At 52.2% G+C, this 26,728-nt stretch overlaps 1 long non-coding RNA gene across 2 annotated transcripts in view; it reads left to right on the top strand.

The window, feature by feature from the left end:
- The first annotated feature begins 2,661 nt into the window (after positions 1 to 2,661).
- LOC311510159 overlaps positions 2,662 to 26,728 on the top strand; it is an 82,701-nt gene continuing 58,634 nt past the window's right edge. For both annotated transcript variants that reach the window (XR_014709037.1, XR_014709038.1), the window contains exons 1-2: positions 2,662 to 2,742; positions 2,893 to 3,127. This is a non-coding gene — a long non-coding RNA (uncharacterized lncRNA). The remainder of the gene's footprint in view (positions 2,743 to 2,892; positions 3,128 to 26,728) is intronic.

Raw genomic sequence — 26,728 nt, 5'->3', positions numbered from 1 at the left:
AGCTGCGCTTCCTCCCCCCCCCCCAGTGCAATGGGGAGCACGCTGGGGCTGGGGGAGGCAAAAGGGGGCAGATCCGCCATTTACACACACGCCCCGCAGCGTTTGCAAAGGGGGGGGAGGTTTACAGGGGTGGCTTGCATGGGGGGGTGACTAAGAGGGAGTGCTAGGTGCGTGTCTGGGGGAGGCAAGAGGGGCCGCTGCATCTTTCCAGCCCTGCTCAGGTCTTACTGGGAGGCTATCTTCTATTGGCTTCCCGGCTGGCTTGGCTGGAGGGAGCAGAGAAGGGTCTGGCAAGACTTCGGAGCGTCAAGGGAGGCTCTCGTGGCGGGGGGAGGGAAGAGATTGGCGTGGCAATCAGACTGTTGCCCCCCCCCTTTCCCCACCTGCAGTGTGAAAGTAAAATTGGCTGGAAACAGAAGTGGAACCGACCAGTCTGTTTTCACTCTACCAGGTGAGTCAAAGCCAGAAATAAACACATACAGGGTGGGAAATGAACTGGATGGTTGCCCTGGTTTTGGTTTTCCAGTTAGTCCAGCTGCTTAAAAATCACCCTTCTGTCTGAAGTTTGTAGGGTGTGGTCTTACAAATCAATCCCCCCCCCCACACACACACTTAAAATGTCTAAAGCTCCAAGAAGTCATTTTCTCCATTTCCCCCTCACTTTGTCTGTGTTGCCTTAGAGACTAACCAATTTATCTGAGCATAAGCTTATTTATGTAGCTCACCCGAAAGCTCATGCTCAAATAAATTGGTTAGTCTCTAAGGTGCCACAAGTCCTCCTTTTGTTTTTGCGAATACAGACCAACACGGCTGCTACTCTGAAATTTGTCTGTGTTGTGCATTTGACAGCACTTTGTGTCAAGTCAGTTCCCCTGTTCCTTGGGTTTCCCCTTGCTGTTGGTGTGGGACTTTCATGCATTAACAGGGGAGAGAAAGATCTTTAGGAAAAAAGAAAAGGAGGACTTGTGGCACCTTAGAGACTAACCAATTTATCTGAGCATGAGCTTTCGTGAGCTACAGCTCACTTCATCGGATGCATACCGATGAAGTGAGCTGTAGCTCACGAAAGCTCATGCTCAGATAAATTGGTTAGTCTCTAAGGCGCCACAAGTCCTCCTTTTCTTTTTGCGAATACAGACTAACACGGCTGCTACTCTGAAACCTATCTTTAGGAAAATGTCATTGTAAAACCACAACAATTTCAAGGCAGATGTGGCACCTGAAACGGCCTCAAGCTCCTTTTTTAACATGTGACTAGATTTCAAGCGGACGGTGTCCCTATAATAGGGAGAGGGGGGTGGCTCTCACGCAGAGGAGAATTTGCTTTCAGAACCTATCCATGGGCTCCATTTCCGTAAGGGCCATGCACATACAGCTCCCGTTAATGGCAGCTGGAGTTGTTTGCGCTCAGCGTTGCTGAAACTCAGGCCCGGATGATGTTTAACCTGGCGGTGTCCATTCTGATACATCAATAATTTCATACGTAGGCCTTGGTCCTGCTCGTCCTTGTCCATGGCACAGTAGGGACGCCAAAAATTTCATGACCCTGAGAAGCTAGCACGTGGGCACACGTAAGGGCATTGTGGTCCATATGCATCTGCTGCTGTAGCAAAGGGATGGGGTACAGCTGGAGAATGGGTATGTCTAAGGAGACATGATTTGAACTGTGGTCTTCATCATTTGAATAAGGTCCTTGGCTACTGGCTCTCCACGTTGCCCTCATTCATGCTATGATGTGGGTTGCACAGCAGTGTTTCCTTCCTGCAGGACTGGGGTCCCCTTTGCTCCCATCCTGTTCATCACCTCTTACCTTGGGCTTATAGGTGCATCGCTCCTCCCCAGCCCCTGGTTACCCTGCCGTCTTGGGAGTCAGTGGGCTTGAGGTTCAATGCAAACCGTGAATGCTTGGCTTTAACTGCCCATATGTAGCTTCCCAGGAGCGCAACCGCCTAGCGCACCCAGCTGCGGCCTGCACAAAGCAGTGTAGGATCAAGGCCAGCAGCATCTAGGATGGAAAACAATGGGTTGTTGTGTTTGTTTTACCAACAAGGTCATGTTTTGTCTTTCCCCTGCTGGAGCAATATTTCTGTGTTAATTATATTGGGCCACATTGTCCTTATTGACTCTTGGTTTATAGTTGATAAAGCCTTTGAATGGCTGCCATGTGGCTTCTTATTTGTCTTCCTGATCTTTAATCCATATCTCAAATCTGGAGTTGCCCAATTGGCCACAAGGGTTGCAAAGGAGCCATTGAGGATTTACAGGAGTTAAAAAATTTTATTAAGATAATATTAAAGTAACAAGAGAACGGTACAGAGTTTAAGCATAGAAGTTTCTGGTTATCAGGGAATAAGGTACAGATTATCAAGGGGTGCAAAATTCGGTTTAGGAATTGGTGTCATAAGGAATACATAATCTGCAATCTCCCCGATTGGGGGTAAAAGTTTAACGGGCCAAAGTACATGCATGCTTTCAGAATTAGCACATGTAGCCAGGCCCCTGTTTGCTGGAAAGAGGTGAGTGGGTCTAGTGAATCCATACACTGTGTTGAGTAAACACACTGTAATGTTCGAGTTCAGCATGAAAGATTTGGTTCTTAAACAAAGAACTTGAGAGCAAACCCCCTCCCTCCCCTTTATCTGCTGGGACACAAAGAGAAAACAGCCCGGGAGTTGGATGTTACAGTTGTTGCTCTTTTCTGCAAAAGCAGGCATCAGTCTTGTTTGATGTTTTCTGGCTTTGGTCAGTTTTAGTGCAATCCATAATGTTATTAAACCATAGCTAATTAATTTTCTTTTTGAGCGGTTGGAGTGACTTTGCAGTCGTGCTCATGAAAGGGGACCATCTTGACAGCCGTGGAGACTAATTGTCTTCTGTTTATCTACAAAACAGGTACAGCATGGGGAACTGCACAGCCGGCTTCCCCCATAGCACATCACCAATATGTCTCTCCCCATAACTGGAGTAGAGATAGGAGAATCCCGACTTTGGAGTCCATTCGTTCCTTGGCCTCTCTCCTGACGCTGCCAACGTGGAGACCAACGGCAGTGCCAGGTTCTGTGGAATCGACTGAGAAACCACCGAATAATCGTTTGACGGTCCTATCTTCGCTATACCTAGAACCTCGGTAAGCATGAGTAATCTTTGACATGCACAATCATGCAGGGCTACAACTGATCCCATTCAGAATGCCCCACCTCAAGTGCGTCCAGTCTTTGGGCCTCTCCAGACCAGCAGCCTCACCTTGTTGGTACTGGTGCATTCTGGGAAAATGAGGACATTATGGCTATCCCATGCTTCAGCTACCCGTGCAAAGGGTAGAGTGCTGTAGGGTGTTTTTCACCAGGTGTAATACGCTTTCCAATGTCCCCCTTGTCCAGAGATCTGAGAGACAGGAGAACTGGCCAACCCAGTTCCACAGACAGGGGTGTATGGGGCTGGATACCCAGCAGAAGAACTGTGTCCGATCCCAAATACAGCCTGTTTGTTATGTTAATGAAAGCCCAGTTCCAGGGCATGGTCCAAATGCATTCTCCACATGGTTAGGATCTACGTATATGAGCTATGTTGTTTGAAGACCCAGACTGGGTGCAAGTTATAACATCACTTACAGTTCATAGTCCACCTTTCTGGGTCACCACTAAACTCAGCTGGGTTTGAAACTGGCATAGAATTAATGGCTCCAATCTCCTGAGCAGTCTAGCCTCCCCTACCCGTGTGGGGTGGTTCTTGTAGGAGATTGTTACTTCCGCACCTAGCATGACTGTCTGTCTGTCATGCAAAACCTATACAAACCTGTGCATATCTCTCTAGCGATAGCAAGTTCGTGGCAGAGGGTCTGGGGATTCTGAAAATGCAACTACAGTCATAGACCGAAAAGCCAAAGCCAGGGCTGGAAACAGGCATGGGAAGAAAATGTCCATCAAACTAGCTGGATTTCCCTATGCTGGCCAATGCTCGGCTTTTCCAGTGTTTGCGGAGATAAAGTGGTGTCCTGTCCTATGTGTGCGGTTTAGTTTAGTCTGCATTAGGTTATCATTTTGCTGGGGGGGACGGGACACAAAAACCTTCATCTTCCTACGAGCATGCCCCGTAGCAGCAAGCTCCGTGGAGTGGTTGTTGTCTCCCTGACACCACGCTCTCTGGAACGGCTCCGTGTAGGATATTATGTCTCATCTACTCCAGTGAAAGTCTTGGGCTGTCTTTGCCAGTCTGTCAGAGCCGGGTTTTGCTGCCGAATGCATTAATGTATGGGAGCAGTGGAGCGGAAGCGCTGGCTGTGTGTTATCAAACACAATCTATGCACCCTTCTCCCCTGTGGCTGTTTGCTAGGCAGGGATTTTCCTCCGTGAAGGAACAGGCTGATATTATATGGATGACGGGGCTTGTTTATTGGAAAGAGGGGATTTTGGTGGGGGGATAAGAGGGAAACCTGCTCCACCAAAGCTGCCCTGGGCACATTGTGCAGCTGCATTGATGCTACCCAGCCTGTCCCGCCAGATCTTTGATAGCCGAGTTTTCCGTCTGTGATTCCCCCATGCAGAACCTATCTCTCTTTCATTTTGCTTGAGGGGGGAAAGCGCTTGATACCCCGCTGCTCTCCTGCCACAGCAATCATGGGCCAGAGCTGAAGTGATGGGAGGCAGACGTGATGTTTCTAAAGGGCGAACCGTAGCATGATGAGACAGGTCAAGATGCAGACCTGCAGGGGAGAGGGAAAAAAGGCCCTTTTTTTCATCATAAGAAATATGATAAATCTTGCTGGTGTTTCTGTAGCTTTCATCCCAAAAGATCCCCAGTCACCTACTCTTTCTTGATCCCTGTCCTCTAAACCCCAGGTCTTCTGTGAGGACACCAAGGAATGTGTTTGTAAATAGAGGAAGTCCCCTCTAGGTTTCCATGTGTGCCTGGTTTTCTAAGGCTTTGTGAACACTACTGAATGTCTATCCTTTATCCAGAACTAGTCCTAGCAATGGTGGACATGCTGGATTAGAACAGGAGCAGGCCTGTTTACCTCTGTGTCAGGAAACCCCGCTGTGGTGTAGATGTTCTGATCCTCAACCCAGATGTGCATGGGATTCTGGGGGCAATAGTCCATCTGTGCAGATCTGGGACCTAGTCTTCTGACCTTTCAACTGTACACTTTTTTGGCGGGGGATGGACTGTCTGGGTTTCTGTTTTGTACCTTGCTGGTACAAGGCAAATGATAAGTGACAAATCTCTTTGCGCGTGTAAACACAATACCACTGAAGTGCAGCTACTTCTGGGGTGGAGGTCAGCAGCAGCACAGCACCCTGAACAACAGTGGGGTTTACATTGTAAATTGAAAAAAATCCTCTTATCTAAAAAGTGTGATTCTATACAATTACTGTAATAAATGAAGCAGGAGAGAAGATGGATGAGCACAAAAGGCCTCCATGGAAAACTCACTGAAGTCAATAGAGTCTTTCCATTGACTTCAGCAAGCTTTGGATAAGCTCCCAGTTGCAAAACTCCTCGGGATTTCTATGGTGCAGGAAAAGCAGAGACTCGCAGTCTATCTGCTTTTCTACCAGACCGGCAGATGAGTCTGGCTGCTTTTCTGAGTACTGTCTGCAGTGTTGTTGTAGCTGTATTGGTCTCGGGATATGAGAGAGACAAGATGGGTGAGGTAATATCTTTTACGGAACCAACTACTCCTGCTGGTGAAAGCAACAAGCTTTCAGGTTCCGCAGAGTTGAAGAACCCGAAGAAGAGCTCTGTGTAAGCTGGTTAGCTTGTCTCTTTCACCAGCAGAAGTTGGTCCAGTAAAAGATTACCTCACCTACCTTGTCATTCCTCATACTGATCATTCCTAAAAGACCTCATGGAAGCCTGCATGGCTCTGTTGATTTCCACTTTCAGAGCCTAGTTAAGAAGATGAGGATGATGAATTTATGTTTCAGAGTAGCAGCCCTGTTGGTCTGTGTCCGCAAAAAGAAAGGGATGACTTGTGGCACCTTAGAGACTAACAAATTTATTATGTGTTAAGTGCCAACAGCCTGCAAGACACAGAAGCAAACATTGTCCCTGCCTGGAGGAGCTTAGAATCTAAGCTAATAAGCAACACACCCTGACCCTCCCACCTTTGTTATTCCTTCAGTTTGCATGTAAGAATTAGTTTGGTTAGTTATTCATTTATATAGAGCTATTCACAAGTGTCTTATCATGGCTAGTGGATCTTAACCAAGTTAGCAGCTCCCCCTCCCCACCCCCCAGCACAAACAGTGACACTCAGAATAAAAGAGTGAGCCTTTCATGTAGCTTTAAAAATAGCAATGGTATTAACTAACAGCAGGGAGAGACTGGCCAAAGCTGCGCTACTTTGAATAGGCCATTGGGAAAGGATGGATTGTAACAGCTTCTGACACCGGCATAGCAAGAACGTGGAGAACAGCTCCTTCAAACACCCCTTGGCCCTTTCAGAGTCTTTGCCCAGCTACTAAATCCATATTTAGGCCTTGCCTGCACTCCAAAGCTGTACCATTTTCAATATAGTTAAAGGATAGTTAACTCCGTCCACACTGTACCGCTTTAGCTCAGCGGAAAGTTGTTTATACTGGTATAGTTCCAAGGAGGAAGAATACGCTATATGGGTATAAGGCACCCTAGCCCTATATGAGAGCTAGGTACTATTATTATACTGGTGTAACTGCATCCACACTAGGGGTTGTATATCTGTAAAAAAAAAATCACAATCCTACCGACATAGCTATTCCAGTGCAAAAACTATGTGTGGACCAGAATACCTAGATAATAGACCTGATGTTCAGACATCTTAAGCACTCAGCAGCTCTCACTGACTGTGACAGGTCTGGTTGTCATCATGCCCACTGCTTGTGTGAATGACCGAATGGCCTGGTAATAGCATGAGAGTAATGAGGGCAGTGTAGATTGGAAGGTAAAGAGTGGACGGAGTAAATGGGAGAGCAGCCAGGAGGCGACTGCAGCAATTAGTGAATTACACCCATGCAACCCCCTAGACTTCAAAGCGCTGTTGGTATTTGTAGAAGAGGCATAGGAACAGAAAGTGACTTACCAAGAGTCCGTGGTGGATCTGGGTCTAGAACGCAGTGTCCTGATTCTTGGTCCCACGCCTGACCCACTGGAACAGGTGCCATGCTGTATAAGGTACTGTAGTGACTGGGATAGGGGTGGTGAAATTAAGAGCAGACTGTTGCCCATTCAACACTAGCGTGAGTGGGAACTGTCACCTCAATGAATGATGAGTTACTGAGCGGTGTCTGCATGGTGCTGCTCGGGAAAGTTAAGCCAAATTAACTTAAGGTGTGAATTTAAAATGCATTAGTTAAACCCCTGTGTGGATGCTCAGAAGCAAAGCGGTTTAGTTTGCTTTAGCTCAATTCACTTCCAAAGTGGAAGAGAATGTCCACACAGGGGTGTAATGTGTGTTAACTAATGCACTTTAAATACACACCATTAGCTAATTCAGTTTAACTTTCCTGAATGCTGAGCATCTCTGTGTAGACATGCCCAGATTGGCCATACAGCAGGGTGGGTGTAGGTGCCACCTAGAGAGAGGGAGTGAGCGAATCAAACTAGTAGAAAAGCTTCCATTTCCAGCACCTGGTTGTGAAGTCATTGTCTGCTGGAGTCACTAAAACGCTCAGCCTGGCACTAGCCGCGGACCAAACCCTGCTGAAGCCTCGCACCTTGCAGGCCTGTGACATGGCTCAGGAATGTGGTTAAAACGTAATTCTATCCTCTACCCTGCAGGTCTGAACTGTGCTTTAACCATATTGTACCTGGCTCCTGCCACACCATTTGTACAGCGTAGGCTTCTACAAGGATGCATTTGTAGAGATGTGCTTTCTTTGATGGGATCGCTCCGTTTCTTCCCAGTCAGGGTGGCTGGATATTGCTTGGAATGAGCTAGTCGGGTATAATGAAGCAGGGCCAAAAATCACCATAAGTGCCGAGGTGAGGAGCCTGAGATGCGTGTGGGTTCACATGAGAAAGATCTATTGATTATATAGTGGAGATGGGCCTGAGCAATTGTCTGACACCCACACAGATAGAATGGGCCCTGGGTCCAAGCCAACCCTAATTTTGGCTGAATAATAAGATTTTGCTCAGCCAGCCCAGCTTTGTCCCTCTCCCCTATACAGTGTTGGGTTACTCAGTGCAGCTGCAGCATTTGACTAGAGACTCAAGAGTCCATCCAACTTTGGCTCATGGTGTCTGGTACAGAGCATCCTCAGTGACCTTTCTGTTCTGTGCAACGTCCAAGGGACTGAAAAGATTAAGTGGGGAGAAAGAATCAACCCTGTGGGTTGTGCAATCCAAACACACTCTCTCTTCTGTGTTATATGCAAGGAAAGAGATTACAGCCAAGTCAACAATGGCCAGATTGTGAGTCCTTGAAACACACCTGGATGAGGGGCAGGTTTGATTTCCATCGAATACGAGTGGTTTTGGTGGCGGAGGGGAGGCAGGGGGGAGAGGAGGGGTTTGAAGATTGGAGGCTTTCAGGAGCAGAGGCAGCTTCGAAGATGATGTTTCCTAATTTCATCAGCTGATGATACCAGTGGGGTTTGTGCAGAGAAAGGTTGCTGGGAGCTTGCTAGCAGCATGGCAAATGGCTGCTACTCCATGGTGGGGGGGAAAGTGACTCTTGATTGGACAGCAGCTTGTTGGGTGCTTTGGGATCTATGGGTGAAAAAAACCCCTGTTGCTATTATCTATTTTTAATTGGGATCCTTATGTTGTTACTGCAACTTGACTGGATAAGGAATGACTGGCCTTGAACTGGGTGATCTTGTATCTAGCGATGGCATTTGTAAAGCACCTATCACTGGAAGCACTTTTGAAGAGAACTCAGTGTCTTGTATTACAGAACCTGCTGTTTACACAGGTGTTTGGTTCTGTAACATGCTTATGACATGGGTTGGTCCTGTCTATGCAGGCATGACCAAGTCATGAGCAAATCCCATCAGGGCACCACCACCTTTGGGGCAGCGTGTTATAGCATGATGAGTGTTGTCACGCAGGCCACTCGTACGAGAAAGAGACTGAGGGCCTGATCTCCCCGGTCACTTGTGCCCATGCAGCTCCACTGAGTTGACTGGAGTTACTCCTGATTTACAGCAGCGTGAGAAGAGAGCTGAGGCTAGAGAAACTAGCAGTTGTGAGTCAAGAGGGGAGAAAGAGAGAGACGCTTTGATTCTGACCTCTGAGGCCATTTACCGCCTTCTAGGACAAGTGTTTGAACACGACCCAACCCCAATCAAATAGCCACCGCGTACCAAGCGGGCCAAGGCTGCAGCCGGTGTCTTTTCTGCAGCCCCTTCTCTTCCTTCTGTGCCCACGAATGGTGCCGAGCTGGCATCTCAGGAGCTCAGAGTCTTCTACTTCTCTACAGAATGGGCACAACGGCATCACACCAGCTCGCCCTGCGCACAGCCCACCTCCTGCCAGTGAGCCTCAGCCTTCACCTGCAGGAATCCCTGCTCGATGGGAGAGGGGAATTCAGTCTCCAGGACCCATTCAGGCCCTGATCCCTCTGCTGAGGCTGCCCACCCAGGGACCAACTGCGGTGATATTTGTGCTACAGAGAACTGACTACTGGGAATTATACTGAGGCCTACTTGGTGCCTTTCCCACAGGCCACCAACAGCTGCCAGCCGGTAACAACGGTCCGTTGCGTTTCATCTGGGCCACATTTGACCCAACATGCTGGAGGGGAAAGACTCCATATCCCATGACCCATCCAGTCTGTGCCTCTCTGTTCAACCCAGGTTTCAGAGTAGCAGCCGTGTTAGTCTGTATCCGCAAAAAGAACAGGAGTACTTGTGGCACCTTAGAGACTAACAAATTTATTAGAGCATAAGCTGTCATGGGCTACAGTTCAACCCAAGAAAACAAGCTTGTTGCATGGGGACACTCACCCCACACACCTTATCTCCCTCGTAGGCTGCCCTTGAGCTCTGATAACGGGCTTCCTGACCCTGACCAGCCAGTATGTTGCTGGTTCGGTCACATTACGACAGCAGGCCGGCTGCCAATGCGTCTCCGGGGAGAAACCGAGGCATGACTTCCAGCTGGCAGCGAGGGTTGGGAAGGCAGCATGAGAGGGCGTCAGGGTGCTCTGGAGCATTGGGCAGAGCTCTCTGCCCGGCACAGTCAAGGCTGCTGCTCAGTCAGCTTTTGGCAGGAACATCACAGCCGGGGGCTGAGGAGGGAGCTCGTTTTCAGAATCCTCTCATTGAAAAGGAAGTTTATAGTGGAAACAAAAGTGACTTTCAGTCCCAATGGAGCTCATCCCACTCGATTTCCTTTAGAGCCTCAACAGAGGTGCAGGGAAGGTCTTCCCGTACTCCACAAACTATCACGTGGTGGGGGGTGGGCTGGGTTAGAATGGGGGTTGGACTGGCCCCCCCAAAACCATGGGAGAACCATGCAATGAAGCGCATTAGAGTCCTGCGGCCTACCTGCAACTCCATTGCTTTGGAGCTGCAAGCCCTGCAAGAGATGCCCATCCCCTCTCTGGCTTCAGCCCCAGGATTTCAGATGTGGTTATACCGTGCGGTGGTGGATTAGCCACTGGGCCACCAGGGCCCGTGCCCAGGGGCCCTGGCCAATTGGGACACCCCGTGCCCCACTCCACCCGGTGCTCCTGTTGGGGAGCAGGGAAAGGCCCCGCACCGCAACTCCACTCCTTGGCAGGAGTGCCAGGCTGGGAAGTCCCCACGCCCCGACCCCATTTCCCTGGCAGAAGTGCCATGGGGGGCGCCTGGGAGGGATTGCAGGTGGAAGGGGTGAGGAGGAGCCCCCAGTTGCTCTGGCCCAGGGCCCCACAAACCCTTAATCCACCTCCAATACCATGTTTTTTTCCCACCTGCGCAGGCAAGGCCAAAAACAGATAGGTTTGGAGCTCCTGCTCCCATTGGAGTTGGAGGCAAAGCTCCTACAAAAAGCCCAAACAAAAGCAGTCCTGCCTGGTAATGACCTGTCTGGAGCTGCTGATGTGGACGCCGCTCTCTCCTAGCGAGAACACCCAGAGAAATCCCTTCCCTGCAGGGCCTGCCTGGCGAACGCCCTAGGAAAGCCCTGGATCAATATAGCAACGAAGTCCCCGGTGTGAGATGATGCATCTGAGACTGAAGCAGATGGCCCATGGGGAATGTCGTGCTGGCCAGTCCCACAGGATGTTTTCCGTTTTTTTTTCCTGCTCTGTCCAGGACATGATGCTACAGGCGATGGGGCTGGAATGCGTGTGGGAGCAGCTGGGGCGCCGGGGAAAAGATCTCATGTTCCGTTTAGGTTGGAATAGATTGCGGGGTCTTCTGCTTGTGTCGTGTTTGCGCCGGCGGAGCCTCTATTGAACTTGGTGGGAGTTTTGCCTGAGTAAGGCCCTGGGGCTTGGCAGTGCTGCCATGTGCCAGCCAGCAATCGGTCCCTTTCTGTTGGGTCTCTGCTCCAGGCCCATGACTGACTGGCCTCCAAGGCTACGTCTGTGCTACGCTCTTTGGGAAAATCTTTCATCCCTGCACTACCCGAGCTCCACGGGTGGTAGCCAGAGGGCAGACCAGGGCACTAATGTTACTACTGCCCTGCTCGGAGCAAGGCAAGAGGACACAGGGATAAAAATGATAGTGCCCTGTCGGCACAAGTGCCCCCATCATCCCCCTCACTAGGGGAGCTGCACTGATGCTAGTGTAATGGCGGGAGATTCCCTAAGACAGTCCAGTGCACCCAAGGCCTGCGTGGTTGGAGCAGACACGCTGCATCTCCTGACCAGCAAATTCACCCTGCTTCCTGCTGGTCTCCACTCGGCTCCTGCTGCCCAAGAGCAAAACCATCTTTTTGCCTCCAGCCCCAGTGGAAATAATCATGAAACTAAGCGGCGGAGCCCTAGAGCAGAGAGTCACAGACTCTGGGGCAACCACAGACCCGAGCCTCCTTTGAGATCACATTACACCCTGGCTCCGGGGAACCAGAGCCCCCCAGAAATGGGCTCGAGAACTACAGACTTGCAGCCATCGGACAAAGGCCCCTTCCCGGACGAGGTGGCATCTGTCCCGGGTGTGTAGTTCTACTGATCGGGGTACGGGAAAATCACTCTCTGATGTTCCCTTTGGCACGCTGGGACCTCCCCCGCCCCGAAAGGCAGCTCTGCAATGTATGGGCCTCTTTCTCCAGGCCAGTCAATGTGTCTTTTTGTTGTGCTGCTGGGGTTTGATGCCTGTGAGCAGAGAGGGACAATACGTGGTATTGTTCCCTTTCAGCAACATCTGATGATCCCGGAGAGAGTGAGAGAGAGCACGCCAGAGGGTGGAGATGGGGGGAGGGGTTTTGGCCAGGGCAGGGATGGGGGAAGAGCTAGCCAGTGGCGTGGGCTGCACTAGAATCTGCCAGGGAGAGGACAGGGAATTACAGCTCCAGAAAATCTTGCAGGGGAGAGGGGCGTGTGGCAAAACATCAGTTGACCTCAAGTAGGAGCAAGATGGGGTTGGAAACAGGCCATGCAGAACATAGCATTTTGTGTCTGGCTGTGGGGAGCTCTGCGCTTTGCACGCTAATAGCCTGGGCACTCTGGGGGTGTTTTGGGGGGGGCATTGGGGCAGGTCTTCTCTGCCGTTTCCCCTTCTGGGAACAGGGCAACATTCCTGTGGAAGAACCTGCTGGGTCTTTTCTGTGCTTGCTCCTTCCTGTGAAATGGCGCTAGCTGATCTAAGCTCCGCCAGGGCAGGAAGGTTCTGTCCATACTCTGGCCTTTACCGTGAGCGAGCAAGTGGAGCTGCTCCAGTTTATTCTTTGCTGCCAGCTCAGCAGTCTTTGGAGAGCAGCTAGAAGTGACTCTTCTGGGGCTTCTGCAGAATGATGAGTAAAGGTCAGGTAGAAGAAAGAGGAAACCCAGGGCAGAACTGCAGGAATCTCTTGAAGTTTCCACCAAAGGGGCTTTTCCTGGTCTCTGCAGTTTGCTGCAGCTATTGGGTGAGTCTGAGAGGAGGGGAACAAAACCCTGCCTCCAAAGATCTGGATTGGAGGTTTGTGGCTTCGGCCCTCCAGCAATGAGAGGCTGATGCTGATGTGTATGAGGAGGTGGGTAGCAGTCTGTCCGGAGAAGAGGGAGGTTGTCCTCAATGTAGCCTCTTCCAGTAAGATGAGGAGATGATGAGGTGAAGACTGGGCCCGTATAGAAAATAAATACCAGGGAGGAGAGAACAAGCCTGGGGCAGAGGATAGGTGCCAACTAAAGCCGCTCAGATGTGATGGTGATGAGCATGGTGTGAGAACCTAGCTGGATGAGGACAGGCGGAGTGGCGAGCATCACATCCCCCCACACCCATGGCTCTCTGGACCTTGTTCCATCTCGGTCACTTTGTTTCTGTTCTCCCTGATACCAAGGCTCTTGGTGCAGTGCAGCCAGCGTCCACTTCACAGGACCACTATCACCAGCAGCACCGGTTGGCCCATTGGTCAGCAGCCTCAGCAAAGAGGTGTGGGGTCTGGACTCCCTTCCGTCTCCAAGGGGTGGCTTCTCCGTGGAAGCACATTGGTGGGGCATCATGGAGGGGCCTGTGTTGCCCCATTGCATGTGGCATCTGTAGATCTCTGTAGGTCTGGGGATGTCTGTCTGGCAGCCTCCACTGGCATGGCATTGACTTTAAAACAGCCCTAAGCTTGAAAGAGAAAAAACATTTAAAGAAGTTGATGTTACTGTTGACTTTTAACTGGCTGGTTGTTTACAGGCGGGGTACTGATTCTCTTTGGTCAGCTCGGTGGGCACAGAACTCCAGGGGCTCAGCCCTGACTTTGCTGGTGTCAGTCGGGCCAGACTGTCCCCCTGTGTCTGCAGATCCCAGCCCAGGGAGGAGGGGGAACTGAGGTCTCTCTGGAATGGATTGTTTTCTCTGGAGTGGCAGTGACACAATGGATGGCCACAAATGGCACCGAGAGGTGCAAACTCCCCCATTCACGGTAATGGGCTGTTAACTTTAAAGCCTAATTAGGAGCCCTGAAGTGTCAACACCATTAACCTTGTCACTGCGGCTCCCTCTACCAGAAAATCCCAGCGAATTCGCAGGGTTAATTCACTTGGGGCCTCATGCACAGGACAGGGGACTGGAAATCAGGATCTGCCCTTGCTGGCTGATCTTCACCTTGAGCAAGTCACTTCATCTTTCTGTGCCTTGCTTTCCTCGCCTGTAGAACGGGAGGGATGATCCAGACCCGCCTTTGTGACGTGATCAAAGGTTGGCGGATGAGAAGTGCAATATAAATGCAGAAGATTATTTGATTGCTGGGAAAGGACAACTCCAGACGAATAACCGTGTGTCCTAGAGCTTAGAAACAGAAAAGTCCCTCCCCACTATGTCCCATCCAATGTGTTTCCTGACTAGGGAAGAATCCCCTAAATTCTCAATGCAGCATGTTTTGAATACATTGGCAATGTTATTTCAGCTCTTTGGGCAACAGAGTTGTTTGCTACCAGCCTTTAAAAGATGAGGGGAAAGTTTATAGTATGTTTTTAGGCAGGGCTGGCCAAGAAATAAGGCAGGAGTTAATCAATTATTTTTTGTCACAGTCCAAATTTCTTGGTCAAGGTCCAGACTTGAGAGAAACGTTTTTCACACCGCAATAACAATAGTGATAATAAGGAAATAAAAAGATTTTTGCAGTCCATTCAAAAGCATCAGGGGTGGTCCGGATTTGGCCCATCATCTGCCTATTGACTTCAACTGAAATAAGGTTTCTGTTTGTTTTGCAAAAACCAAACCAAACCAAACCGATAATAACAAAATAAAAATTGAGGTTTTGAGCTTTGGTTTTGTCCCAATGCGGAAGAAAATCCAGACCTTTAGAAATCTTCTGCAAAAAAGCAGAGAGGGGAAAACAAGGAAGAGTCTTTGTGGCACCTTAAAAAGAAAAGGAGTACTTGTGGCACCTTAGAGACTAACCTTAGAGACTAACTAATTGGTTAGTCTCTAAGGTGCCACAAGTACTCCTTTTCTTTTTGCGAATACAGACTAACACGGCTGTTACTCTGAAACGTGGCACCTTAGAGACTCCAGAATAGCCCAAGGGCATTTACATGGGATGTGGAGATCCAGTTTCAAATCCCTGCTCTGCTTGATGAGGAGTGGGGACTTGAACCTGCATCTCCCGTATCCCACATCGTAGACCAGAAGGGACCACCAGAGCATCTAGTCTGACCCCCCTGTAGATCCCAACACCAGCCAGCACCCACACCCTTACACCCAAAATTAGACCAAAGTATTACAGCCCCCGGGAAACTAGACTGTGCCCCGGCCACGGGGCTGTTGGCTAGTCTGGGCTCTTTCACTCACTCACCAGAAATGCCATCCTGGACGTGAGAAACCTACATTGCACCCAGTCCATGTTTTCCAATGAAAAAACGCTCATAGGAGAATTCTCGACCGCCCTATATGTATAGTGTCAGCCGTGAGATGGCCGCTGTCGGCCCCAGGCTGCTGCTTGCGGGGCTTGGTGGATTTCTGTCAAGCCTGATTCAGCAGCACTGGAGACTGTTGACTTTTAAGATGCTGTTCAGTCTGCCACGCTGAGGCTCTGATGTTCACCTTGTAAATCCCAGCTTGTGGCAGGGCTGCTGCCCTCAAGCCCACCTGGGCCAAAAAGGCCAGAATTTTGCTGTTTGTTAGGTGTAGCATGGGCTGGCTTTGGCAGAGCAAACCTCCCAACAGTCCTGGCTTTTGTGGGACCGTACCACTTTGGCCCCCTAGCCCAATTGAAGCGAAACATTTCCTGCATTCAGGTCCTCCGGGGGTGGCAGGGAAGGGAGCAATGTTTAATTTGTGCCAGGGCTGCCCTCTGGCCGTGGCAGTTCATAGCCCTGGCACCTCTGGCGCTTGCTGCATCAGTGATGAATGTAAACAAATTGCTTGAGCCCGAGCACCTCTTTCATTACAAATTAAGCCCTGGGGGGGGAGGGGGGCCGGCGGCCACCTCCAGGGTGGTGCCCTCTCCTGCTTTAGCCACTAGCAATGCTGGGATGCGTGGCTCCAGGGGGAGGAGTAGAGGCCGCAGGTGGGCCCTGTGCAAAGGACGCTCTCTGCCTGTCCTCCCCTCGTGCTGGGGAATAACACACCAGCCTGACCAGGTGGGTGGATTGTTTACAACTTTCCACCAGAAATCCCCCCCCCGCCCCCTTCCCCAGCCCCCTATCAGCAATTGCTTATTTACCAGGAACAAAATTCCCCTCTCTAAAAACCAAACTGAAAGTGCTGTCACCATGACAGCAGCGTGCAGGCTGGAGCCCACGCAGGGCTCTGTGCTCATTGCATGAAAGGGCAGGTTCGGCTCCTGCCCTTGCGGGGCAGATCCCTGACAAAGAGCAGGGCCTAGATGCCACGGTGATGGGCATGTCTGAAAACTCTTTGCATGGACATCTCATTCTCGCCTCCCATTCTTGCCTGTGCTCAGAATCGCTGGCCCCCACCTCTCTTTCTGGGCAGCCAGGAGTGCCTGGAGCTCTTGGGGTGATGCGTGTGTCTTGGAGCCCCGGCTAAGCTCTCTGCTTGGCGTATGTCAGTCCAGCCACGTTTCTGCAGTCCCAGCCTAGCGACCCTGCTCTGTGTCTCGTTTATCTGAGCTGACCCCTGAGAGCAAAACCCTGCGGCTCCCTGCGCCTGACAGGTCACGGGGAAGGTGATCTGTGGCCCGCGGAGGGTATTACTGACGGCGGAGAATAGGGAAGATGACAGCAGCTTAGCACTAGCTGAATTTCAAGCTGTTCCTCTGTCTTTCCTGTATCCAGAGGGGCATACTGTGGGTCAGTGAATCGTGGCGCTGGCAAGGCATGACAGGGGACAGCGGTTGTAGCCCGCCTCTGCTGAAGATCAGGGTCAGAATTTGCTAAAGAAGCAAGAGCAGGGGCGGCTAACCTGTGGCTCCAGCTCTTCGGAAATTAATATGCAGCTTCTTGCATAGGTGCCAACTCCGGGGCCGGAGCTACACGTGCCAACTTTTCAATGTGCCGGGGGGTGCTCACTGCTCAACCCCCTGGCTCTGCCCCAGGTCCTGACCCCGCTCCACCCCTTCCCCCAAGGCTCCTGCCCCTTCCCCCAGGCCTGCCGGTGCCCTCACTCCTCCTCCTTCCCCCCCAGAGCCTCCTGCACACCCGTGAAACAGCTGGTCGTGGTGGGCAGAAGGCACCGGGAGGGAGTGGGAGGTGCTGATCGGCGGGGCTGCCCCTGGGGGGGGAGGCGCTGGGGGGAGCTGATACGGGGCGGCTGACATATTACGGTGGCTCTTTGGCAAGGCACATTGGTAAATTCGGGCTCGGGTTGGCCACCCCTGACCAAGAGGAATCTTGGGGGTTGGGGGTTTCAGTCTACGCCATTGTGGAGGTTAGTCCATAGCCCAAACCCAGACCAGTATTTAATTAGTAGCGGACTCAGTCCAGGGCTGGACGAGCAGGGGGGCTGCCGGTCAGGATTGCGGGGCGTCAGCAGAGCTGTGTGCGGGAGCCAGGACAGGAACAGCAAGGCGGTGTTGCAAATTGGGATTGAGAGACAGAGCAGAGCTCTCCTGGGGAGATGGATCAGGACAGGCAATCCTGCAGATTGAGAGTTGGGTGCTTTGTCAGGCCTGTGTTGTGTGGGTGACCCCAGGAGTGGAATAGCGGGGGCTGCAGGACGGACGACGGAGGATCATTACAGTAGGGTTATGAGTGATCTTGCTTCAACCAGAGGAGGAGCGGGGACATATCCAGTCCCTGTCCTCAGCACCAGCCTTGCTAACTTAACAGCATGGAGCTCGAATACCCTGACTGGGACCTGCGCCGCCATTTTAGGCACAGACTTAGAGCATGACCAGGGGCTTGTCCACACTGGAAACGCTGCAGCAGCACTGCTGTGTCACTTCAGCGTAGACTCGCCCGGCGCCGGCGGGAGGGGTTCTCCGGGTGCTGGCGTTAACTCACCGCCCCGAGAATGTGCTGTCGGCCCTGGGGGGGTTAGGTCGGCTTAACGACATCGCTCGGGTGGGGGGGTGAATTTTTTTTCATCCCTCTGAGAGACGTAGCTGGGTCGACCTCGCTTTTTAGTGTGGACCCGGCCCGGGAGTTTGCTGGCTGCGCTCAGCGGGTGCCGCAGGTCGTGAGAGCAGAAACCTCCAGTCAAAGGAGACTGAACGTAGCCGCTGTCACACCGAGCCTCTGTCCCCTACCACCACAGGGACACTCTGGTGATGGCTAGCTGGGCTCTGCCAGGGGAGACGGGGTGAAGTGAAAGCAGCATTTGCTCCAGATCAGGAACCAGCTCCCTTGGGTTGTTTCTTAGCCACAAGCGTTTGGACTTGGACCGGAACCATTTCCATATGCGGCAGAGCATAGCTACATACAGACAGAGCTGCCCCTCCCCACCTCAGACACGCACAGGGACACGGCACAGTAACATGCATGGGCACACATCTACATACACGTGCACGCACGCACACAGACATGCACAAGACACACATAACACAGGCCCATACAATACATGCATGCTGGGCTCCTTAAACGCATAGGCATGTGCAAAGGTATTGTACGCACAGACACAGAGACTAACATGCATACACTGGTGCACATAAATACACAAACCTTGAACAAACATTCTCACACAGACACGCATACAGACAATTTATGTGCATGTGTACAATCTAACCCATCATTCAGAATACACAGACGTATACACTGTACCCCCCACAAGCGAATACATGGGAATGATGGGCACCTCGCACCCCCACGCCCCTTCAGGGCATTGGTAACTAGGCATTACCTTCGGGTATTTAGATCACCTGCACACACACACGTGCAGCAAACACACGCTGTGTACACCACGCACACTCACCCCCCCCTCCCAGCCACACCACGTGCATACGACACAGGGCGGCAGCCCTTTTGTTACCATCATCAACCCCTTTCGCCCCCAAAGAGCCAAGAAGCAGCCTGTGATTCGGGACAAATCGGGGCTACAAAAGCACTTCCTTTTTAAAACGAATCTGAGCCTAATGTGACCGTTGTGCGGGTCTCCATGGAAACGAGGCCTGAGCACACACGTCCTTAGCTTGTACCATGGGGGACCCATCTCTCTCTCCCACCCCCCAATCCGGGCCTTAAGTCCTCCCTCCCTCTCTGCCTGCCTGCTGCAGACTGAGGCTGCGTGGAGAAGCCCCCGGGGACCCTGTGACCTGTGCGCTGCCCTCCTTGTGTGCCTCCGCGGGGTGTTGGAAAGGGAAAGGGCAGCTCAAGGTTTCCAGACTCCGCCACCTGGCTCCTGACCTTCAGGAGCACAGAGGCCATGGGGTGGGGTGTGGGGGGGTCATTGGGTCTCTGCTCACCAGGGAGCTGTCTCTTAGCAGGGAATTTTCCCCTAGGTTCACTTGGCACAGTAGAGCTTCCAGCACCCCCGAGTGAAAGGCAGGGCTGGAAGGGAACCGGTGAGCGTCCTATGCTGCTAAGGCTGGCCGTGCTTGGTGCCTCTAGCCCTGGCTCTATGGGGTACCCCCAGTTCATGTAGGGGATGGACAGGCCCCCTTTTGGAGGGGACACTGGGCTCTGAAAGACATGCCTGCAGAGGGGGAGGCCCCTGGGCTCGGACCCTGCGCCCTGCCAAACCTATCTTGTTTGGGCTGGGACAGCTTTGGATAAACTGGTTTGAAATGTCAATGCTGAACTTGTCCTGGGCAGGAGCCCAGTGGGGGATGCAGGGGTCCTTTGGCTCAGGCAAGGGCAAGATAGCGCTCCCCTGACACGACACTTGGGCCCAGATCCTGGCTGCTTCCTCAGGGATGTGCCAAGAGAGCCCCGTGGCCAGGCAGTCACAATCCCAGTGCTTGTGTGCCTTGAACAAGAGATAGGTGGGTGGGTGGGGGTTCGGTGTCATGGTCAGAGGTGATACACTTAAAGGGGGGGCAGAGTTGTGACCAGTGCCACCTCCCTGGCATGCTGGCTGATGGCTAGGACGTACCTCCCTATAGCAGGTGCAAGACCTGCTTCTGAGTGTGCTTTTCCAGAGACATCTCTCCTGCCTCAGCACTGCACATGGCCCCAGCCACACCTAGCGCCTTCCACGTTTTAAGTATCAATCTGTCTGGCTCTAGATCTTAGTCAGGAGGACATGGGGAGCCTTGCCAACACTACCTTTTCTTCTCTCCCTCTTCCACGTCGCAGTAGTGAAGGGGCTAGTTTAAAGAAGGCACCAGTGGCCACCAGTGGTGTGGTGCTGCCCTGCTCTGAGCAGGATTAGGCAACAGTGTTCAAACACCAATGCTCCCAGCATCATGAACATTTGCTGGAGCTGTCCCAGGGCTAGCAACACTGGGAAACTTTAACTAGGGACAGTATAGATCTGCAGATGCAGAAAACCCACAGCTTGGAGGCGTCTGGGCCCTCTCTTGTAGATTTTCAGTTGCTGTTACAGACCTCACTTATGCTGGGAAAGCAGCTCCAGATTAACTAAATCAGTTTTTTTCGTTGATCCGGTTAAACCAATGTAGACGCACCTAAACCAGTTTAACCTTGGCTTTAAATAGTGTTAGCTTAATTCGATCTAACCCAATTTAAGGGAGAGTTAAAATGGTTTTTCCATTGGGGAGGTACGATGATTTAACTGGTTTCAGAGTAACAGCCGTGTTAGTCTGTATTCGCAAAAAGAAAAGGAGGACTTGTGGCACCTTAGAGACTAACCAATTTATTTGAGCATGAGCTTTCGTGAGCTACAGCTCACTTCATCGGATCACTTAACTAGATCACTTAAAAACTGATTTAAACTGGTGCGACTTTTCTCCTCCAGTCAGGACCTAAGATTTCATTTTAAAGACAATACAGCCCTTGAGGCTGTCTCCCCAGTGCAATTGATTCCCCCCCCCCACAGGGCGCTAAGTGTACCATCTAATTATTGCCATTAAAATGCTAATGTCATTATCCATTTCATTCCCCATTCTCCAAAAAGCCTTGTCCAGGGTTTGAAAGGACCTTGGCTAGGAGGAGGTTCTGTGCTTTGAATCTGCAAAGAGCTGGCTATTACATCAGCCTCTTTTGATTATTCAAACGATTGGGATGGCTGATGCTTCCCTTCCGTAGGAGGGTCCTATTTGTTTTTACACTGTGTGGATCTCAGGATTCTGTGGGATTTCAATGGGCCCCACTGCAGGACAGTAACAATTGACCCGGTTACAACATGGTTCCAGCCTGTAGCGTAGATGAGACTTCATTGTTCCCTAACCAGGCTGAGCCATCTGTGAATGCAGCCTGGTCACAGACTCAGCAAAGGATTCAGTTTTGGTCTAGAAGCAGTGAAAGGCGTTCCCTTACAACCTAAAGTATTTGGGCATGGCTTCCCTGGGTTTATAAGAAGATCTAGTATGTGTGTCTGGTAACACCCATTGTTTCATGTTCTCTACGTATATAAATCTCCCCACTGTATTTTCCACTGAATGCATCCGATGAAGTGAGCTGTAGCTCACGAAAGCTTATGTTCAAATAAATTTGTTAGTCTCTAAGGTGCCACAAGTCCTCCTGTTCTTTTTGGTATGGGGAGAATGTATCTGAACAGGACAGAAATCAAACATTCCCAGCTCAGAAATTCTACCAATTTAAGAGGGAAAATCATTGGAGATCTTGCCGCAGTTCCCATAGGTTCCTGCTTTCCCAACCCTGCGGGAAAGAAGAGACTTTGGATACATCTACACAGGGATAAAAGACCCGTGGCACAGTCACGACTGACCCGTGTCAGCTGACTTGGGCTCGTGGGGCTCAGGCTATGGGGTGAAAAATGTCTGTGTAGACATTTGCACCCTCCATCCTCACAAGGTCCCTCCCAGCGCTCAGGCGCGAGCCTGAGCCCGAAGGTCAAAACAGCAGTTTTTCAGCCCTGGAGTCCAAGTCCCGTGAGCCCGTCAGCTGAGCCAGGCCAGCCACGGTTTTTGTGTCCCCATGTAGATGTCCAGGAAGAGACCAGTCAGGAAGGACTGAGGGTAGCTGTGGCACTGTATGCTGATTAACGGGTCCAGAGTGCATCTTGGCTCTTGTGCGATGTTCACACTGAAGGGCCAGTCCAAGGCCTTGTATCCTCCAGGGAATTTTTACTAAACTTTGGCCATTCAGCTCCACTGGTGGAAGCCTCAGGTTCAAGGTGGCTGCCCTCCATTTAGTCACCATGTCATGTGTCCTGCTCAGAGCAGAGTTAGACGGACATGGTGCTTCCCGCGCTAGCCTCTGCCCAGAGACTTGTCTATACTAGAACTGCTCCTGCCAGTGGAACTAACCAGGCAGTAGCTACGGTGAGAAATTCTAGGGGTAAACACAATCCATGGGGCTGACAGTATCAAGGGCATCCATGTCCTCATGACTTGGTAAGATCTGTTCTCTAGTTCCCTGGTGGAGACATGCTGACTTTACCTGTCCCCTGTTTCCTGTCCTAGCCACTAAGGAAGCCTCGGGCTAGCTTCTGTCTATGAACCAAAACCACGGCAGCTTTATAGTTTGCCAATTTCTCCCCCCCTCCACTCCCTCCCGCCCATCCACTGTGCAAACTTCAGTGACAGATGCATCTTCGCCAAGACTTGCATGTCCGTAACCATGGAAACAGCTGTTCAGACTCCAGGATGCCAAAAGGAGAGGGGGGGCAGAGAAAGAGAGAGAGTGAATGGTGAGTTAGCCCGTCTATTCCTGTGCCTATCAGCTGGCTCATCTGTTTGCCAGCAGGACAATAGCACCTCCCTCCCCTTCACCACCAGGCCTAGATGGGAGCTCAGGGATATGCCTGGGAATGTGAGTGGGGATTTACAGCAGGAAATACAGTAGAAGCAGGGCAGGGTGGTGTTGAGAGTACAAGCCATGCTGATTGGGCTAGGCACTGGCTAGACGCTTGCAGATTTAGCCTTAAGGTTTAGCCTGAACGTTTAGTATCCAGTTATTTTCCCATATTTCAGCCATGAGAGAGAAGCCATTGACAAACCTACAGCACGCACTGCCCACGCATGCATCCATGCAGCAACCCTTGCAAATCACACGCACATGCTATGCTCATGGATGCATACACATATATCGACAGAGTTGGGTGCACACATACTATCCACATATGCCTGTATATATGTGCCCAGACCCAGGGGTAGGCCCAAATGCATATGCATACACCAGCATGTGCGCGCACACAGGCCTAGACGTGACCACCTCTACTTCCACACATGCATCTGCACAGAGGCATCTGCGCTCCCTTTGCACATGTACTGTCCCCTGCACGTACTGTGCCCACGGACAAACACACACAAAAGGCAGACGGCACATGCTGGTTGTGAGAAGGGTGAAAGAATGCAGGGGAAAGAGGCAGAGAAGAAATCGGGGAAGGGGCAGTGTCGGGGTGGCGAGGTTCCCAATCTTCCCTGCTCTAAAGGGAGCAGAATAGGAGTTGCTCTGCAGGGTGGGAGCTGGGGATGGAGGAGGAGGGGAGGGCGATATGCTCCGGGGCCAATTGACTTCATGTTCATACTGTTTGTTCCCTTTCACCTGGGTTGGGCCGGGCTGTAAAACTGCGGCCTGTCTGCTCATGTGTTCCTGCACATGGATTGCCATCCCAACGCCCCATTGTCTGCTAGTTAACTTGTAACCAGCGGCTCCCTTTCATCTGTTCCATTGGCCTCCACCCCACCTGGGGCTGCCAAGGCTGCCTGGGCATGCATTGCCCTGGGACAGCAGCTCCCTGATGGCTCTGGGGCGGGAGCACTTGCTAAGGACTAAGCTCAGGGAGAGCCCATTCCCTGTGTAGCGCTGAGCACCCTCCGCCCTGCTGACTTCAATGGGAGCTGATGGCTCTCCATGGCTGGCAGCATCTAGCTTGGGCGGGGACCTCTCCGGGTGTAGCTGGCTATTTGCAAAGTGCCCACAAACTGGGTGCCTTCTGGCTGTCTCTCCCCTTCATCTCCTGAGGCAGAGCTTCCACTCCTCCCAGCCATTCTCTCTGTCAGCCCCCAGGTGCTTTCCCGGCCTTGGTCTGTCTGGGCAGCTTCTAGCCATTTTGAATGGTTCCTAGAGCCCGAGCTCCCACTTCTGAGCCCTCTGTAAGTTGCTGCTGGAGACTGGTCCAGCTGGGCCCCAGCCCTGCTGCTGGCTTCTCTCTCCGCTTCATCCTCCAGTCTCTAAGGCACGTGCCTTGCTTCCTCTTGATCATTCTTCTGCTGGAAGAAGGGCTCACCGTGGCTGGAGTGGGGGGGAAGTCAGTCCATTTCAGTGGCAGACTACTTTGCATGAGAGTCACGTTCCTTAGAAGAGGGAGAACCTGCCTCCAAAGCATTACACAGAGCACAGCAAACTGTGAGGAGAAGAATGGAAGGACAGTCTCCAGCCAGGGAAACATGGACATTGGCTGCCAGGGCGCGAGGGATGGGACCGGCTCAGGTCAGACTGGCTGTTTGCTTAGAGCCCTGTGTAGCTCTGCCGTGCTGGGTCCAGGTGTTATGGCCTTTCAGTCTCTGCTGGGCCGGCCCCCCTGGGTCCTGTGCTGGGTGGGCTGCCCACCCCCTTCCCTCATCCCTGCTCCAGTCTAGTGTGCGCTTGCTCCTGCCGAGGGAGCTGTCAGCGCTGATGGGTTTGGCAGCGAAGCAGCTCAGCTGGTGAAAAAGCCTCCGGCGCTCAAGTGACCCACTAACCTTGTTCTTCTTAAAAATGCACAAAATGCAGTCTCCAGCCTATGGGGACTCCTCTCACTCACGCACACGTGTGCACACACACACACACACACACACGGGATCATGTTCTCCCTCTCCTCTCTCTCTCTCTCACTCACTCACAGCCACATGCTCCAGTCATGTTCTCTCTAACACACACACACACTCGTTCTCCCTAACACCCCCCACACACAACCACACGTTCAAAGTAGCATTCTCCTTCACACACACACACACACACACCCCACCCCTCTGCACTGACTCTCAGACTCCTTCAGATCCACAGACCCACTCTAACACATGGGGCCTGATTCTGGGCACTGCTGCTGTTCCCCAAAGCCCTGGTTAACAGCCTCGGGGAAACCCCCAGTGCAGGGGTGGTACAGGGCCACCCTACCTATGCTGCCTCTGTGGAAGGCTGTGCCATGGGTGTGGCCATGGGCCAGGTTAGGGTGGAAGGGGGAGTAACTGAAGTGCTTTGTGCTCCAGCTGGTCTGGAGCAGGCCTCCATCGCGGCCCAGAATCCCAGACAGTACCAGGGACAGGCCCCTTGCCAACTGCTGGCCCCATGCCGACGCTCCTGGGGTTCCCAGCACAGAGCCTGGCTCATGGATCCTGAAACACACTCCCGCGCTCCAGAGAGGAAGCTGAAGTTTTGTAGCGAAAGGAGCCAGCTGCAGAGGGCGGCTGTGGTGTTCCCAAAGCCCAGGAGGTGTCTGTACCCAGGATTTCGTTCGCTTTGGGCTTGTGTCTGGTTTTCAAAGGTATCCACAAATGAAGCACATAAGGGTAGCCTATGCTGGTAGCCAGCACCGCACGGGTCACCCAGAGACCCGGGGGAAGGGGTCTGCAGGAGGGCAAAGCAGGGAGGCAGCAGGTCCATGCAGTGAACATGCTGCTGTCTCTGCAGTATGGTTATTCTGCTCCCCTCTCCTCCCCTCTCCCCATGGCCAGCGTGGCGTGGCTGCCCTCGCAGACAGCCAGCCTGCGGCTGCCAAGCTTGCAGCGCTGACCTTATTTCTCTCTCCGCTTCCCAGCACTCCTATGCTGGACCCGGCGGTCACCATTCCCAGCACTCTCTTCCCCAAACTGCTACGGAAAAATCCCTGCAGCGGGGCTGGGGGGAATCAGCTCGTCATCTGGGCTGACTTGGGGGGCTGCGGGATCAGGTCGACGGGGGAGGCTGGTTTTGGGGAAGATGTGAGCTTGGCAGCTAAACACCATTGCACTGGGTCAGGCCAGCACAGACTGACAGTGCCCAGAGGCCTGATCGCTGTGATGGATCCTGTCTAATTAAGCTCCGGCACTGTGCCATTGCGCCGCACTCCAGAGGGAGAGGCTTCCCCTGCCCCCATCAGGGCTCTGAATGCCAGCCGTGCAGGCCTTGTCTGCTCCACTCTCCCCCCACCTCCCCACTTGTGCTCCCTCCTTGCCTTTAATCTTTCTCAAGCTCTTGTCACAGGCACTGTCTCCCCATCCCGGTCGTAGCTGCCCGTGGGGCACAAAGGAAGCTGTGCCAGCCGGGCAGAGCCATGCTAAGGGTCCCCTCCTCAGCCCCTCTCTTCAGGAGCATTTAGAACCTGGAAAGGTCAGATGCACTGTCAGGGGGTTGGTTTCCCTCCAGCTGATGTCTCTTTAATTCACCAGCACAGCCAGGAACGTGCTGTCCAAAGAGGTTCCATTGGCTACAGTGTGGTAAGAGCTAATGGGGGCCCAAGTGCTTCCCCCCTGGCTTTTGAGACACCCTCCCCCCCCGCCCCCCGCCATGCACTCTTCCTCCCAACTCCTTGAGCCCGGCCTTAGCTGGCAACAATCAGTTGGGCCCTTCACCTCTGCTCTGATCCTGATTTCACCCTCACTGGCTGGCTCCCCAACCCCCCAGGGCGCACCCTGCCTAGGTAGATGGCTGAGGCTGGGATAACACTCTGCTGTGTTTTCGCGCCTGGTGGTAATTCACGCAGCTTTTCCTTCTTGCTCCATCTCTCTGTGCCCTGCTGCGGGGCTCTTGGGAAGCTGGTGTGCAGCCTCCCTGATCCTGCAGAGGCCTGGTCTACACACA

The sequence above is a fragment of the Lepidochelys olivacea genome (assembly GCF_965140295.1).
Source record: "Lepidochelys olivacea isolate rLepOli2 genome assembly, chromosome: 19".
In the NCBI taxonomy this organism is placed as follows: domain Eukaryota; kingdom Metazoa; phylum Chordata; order Testudines; family Cheloniidae; genus Lepidochelys; species Lepidochelys olivacea.
The sequence above is the reverse complement of the archived record's forward strand: the minus strand, read 5'-3'. Positions and strand labels throughout refer to the sequence as shown.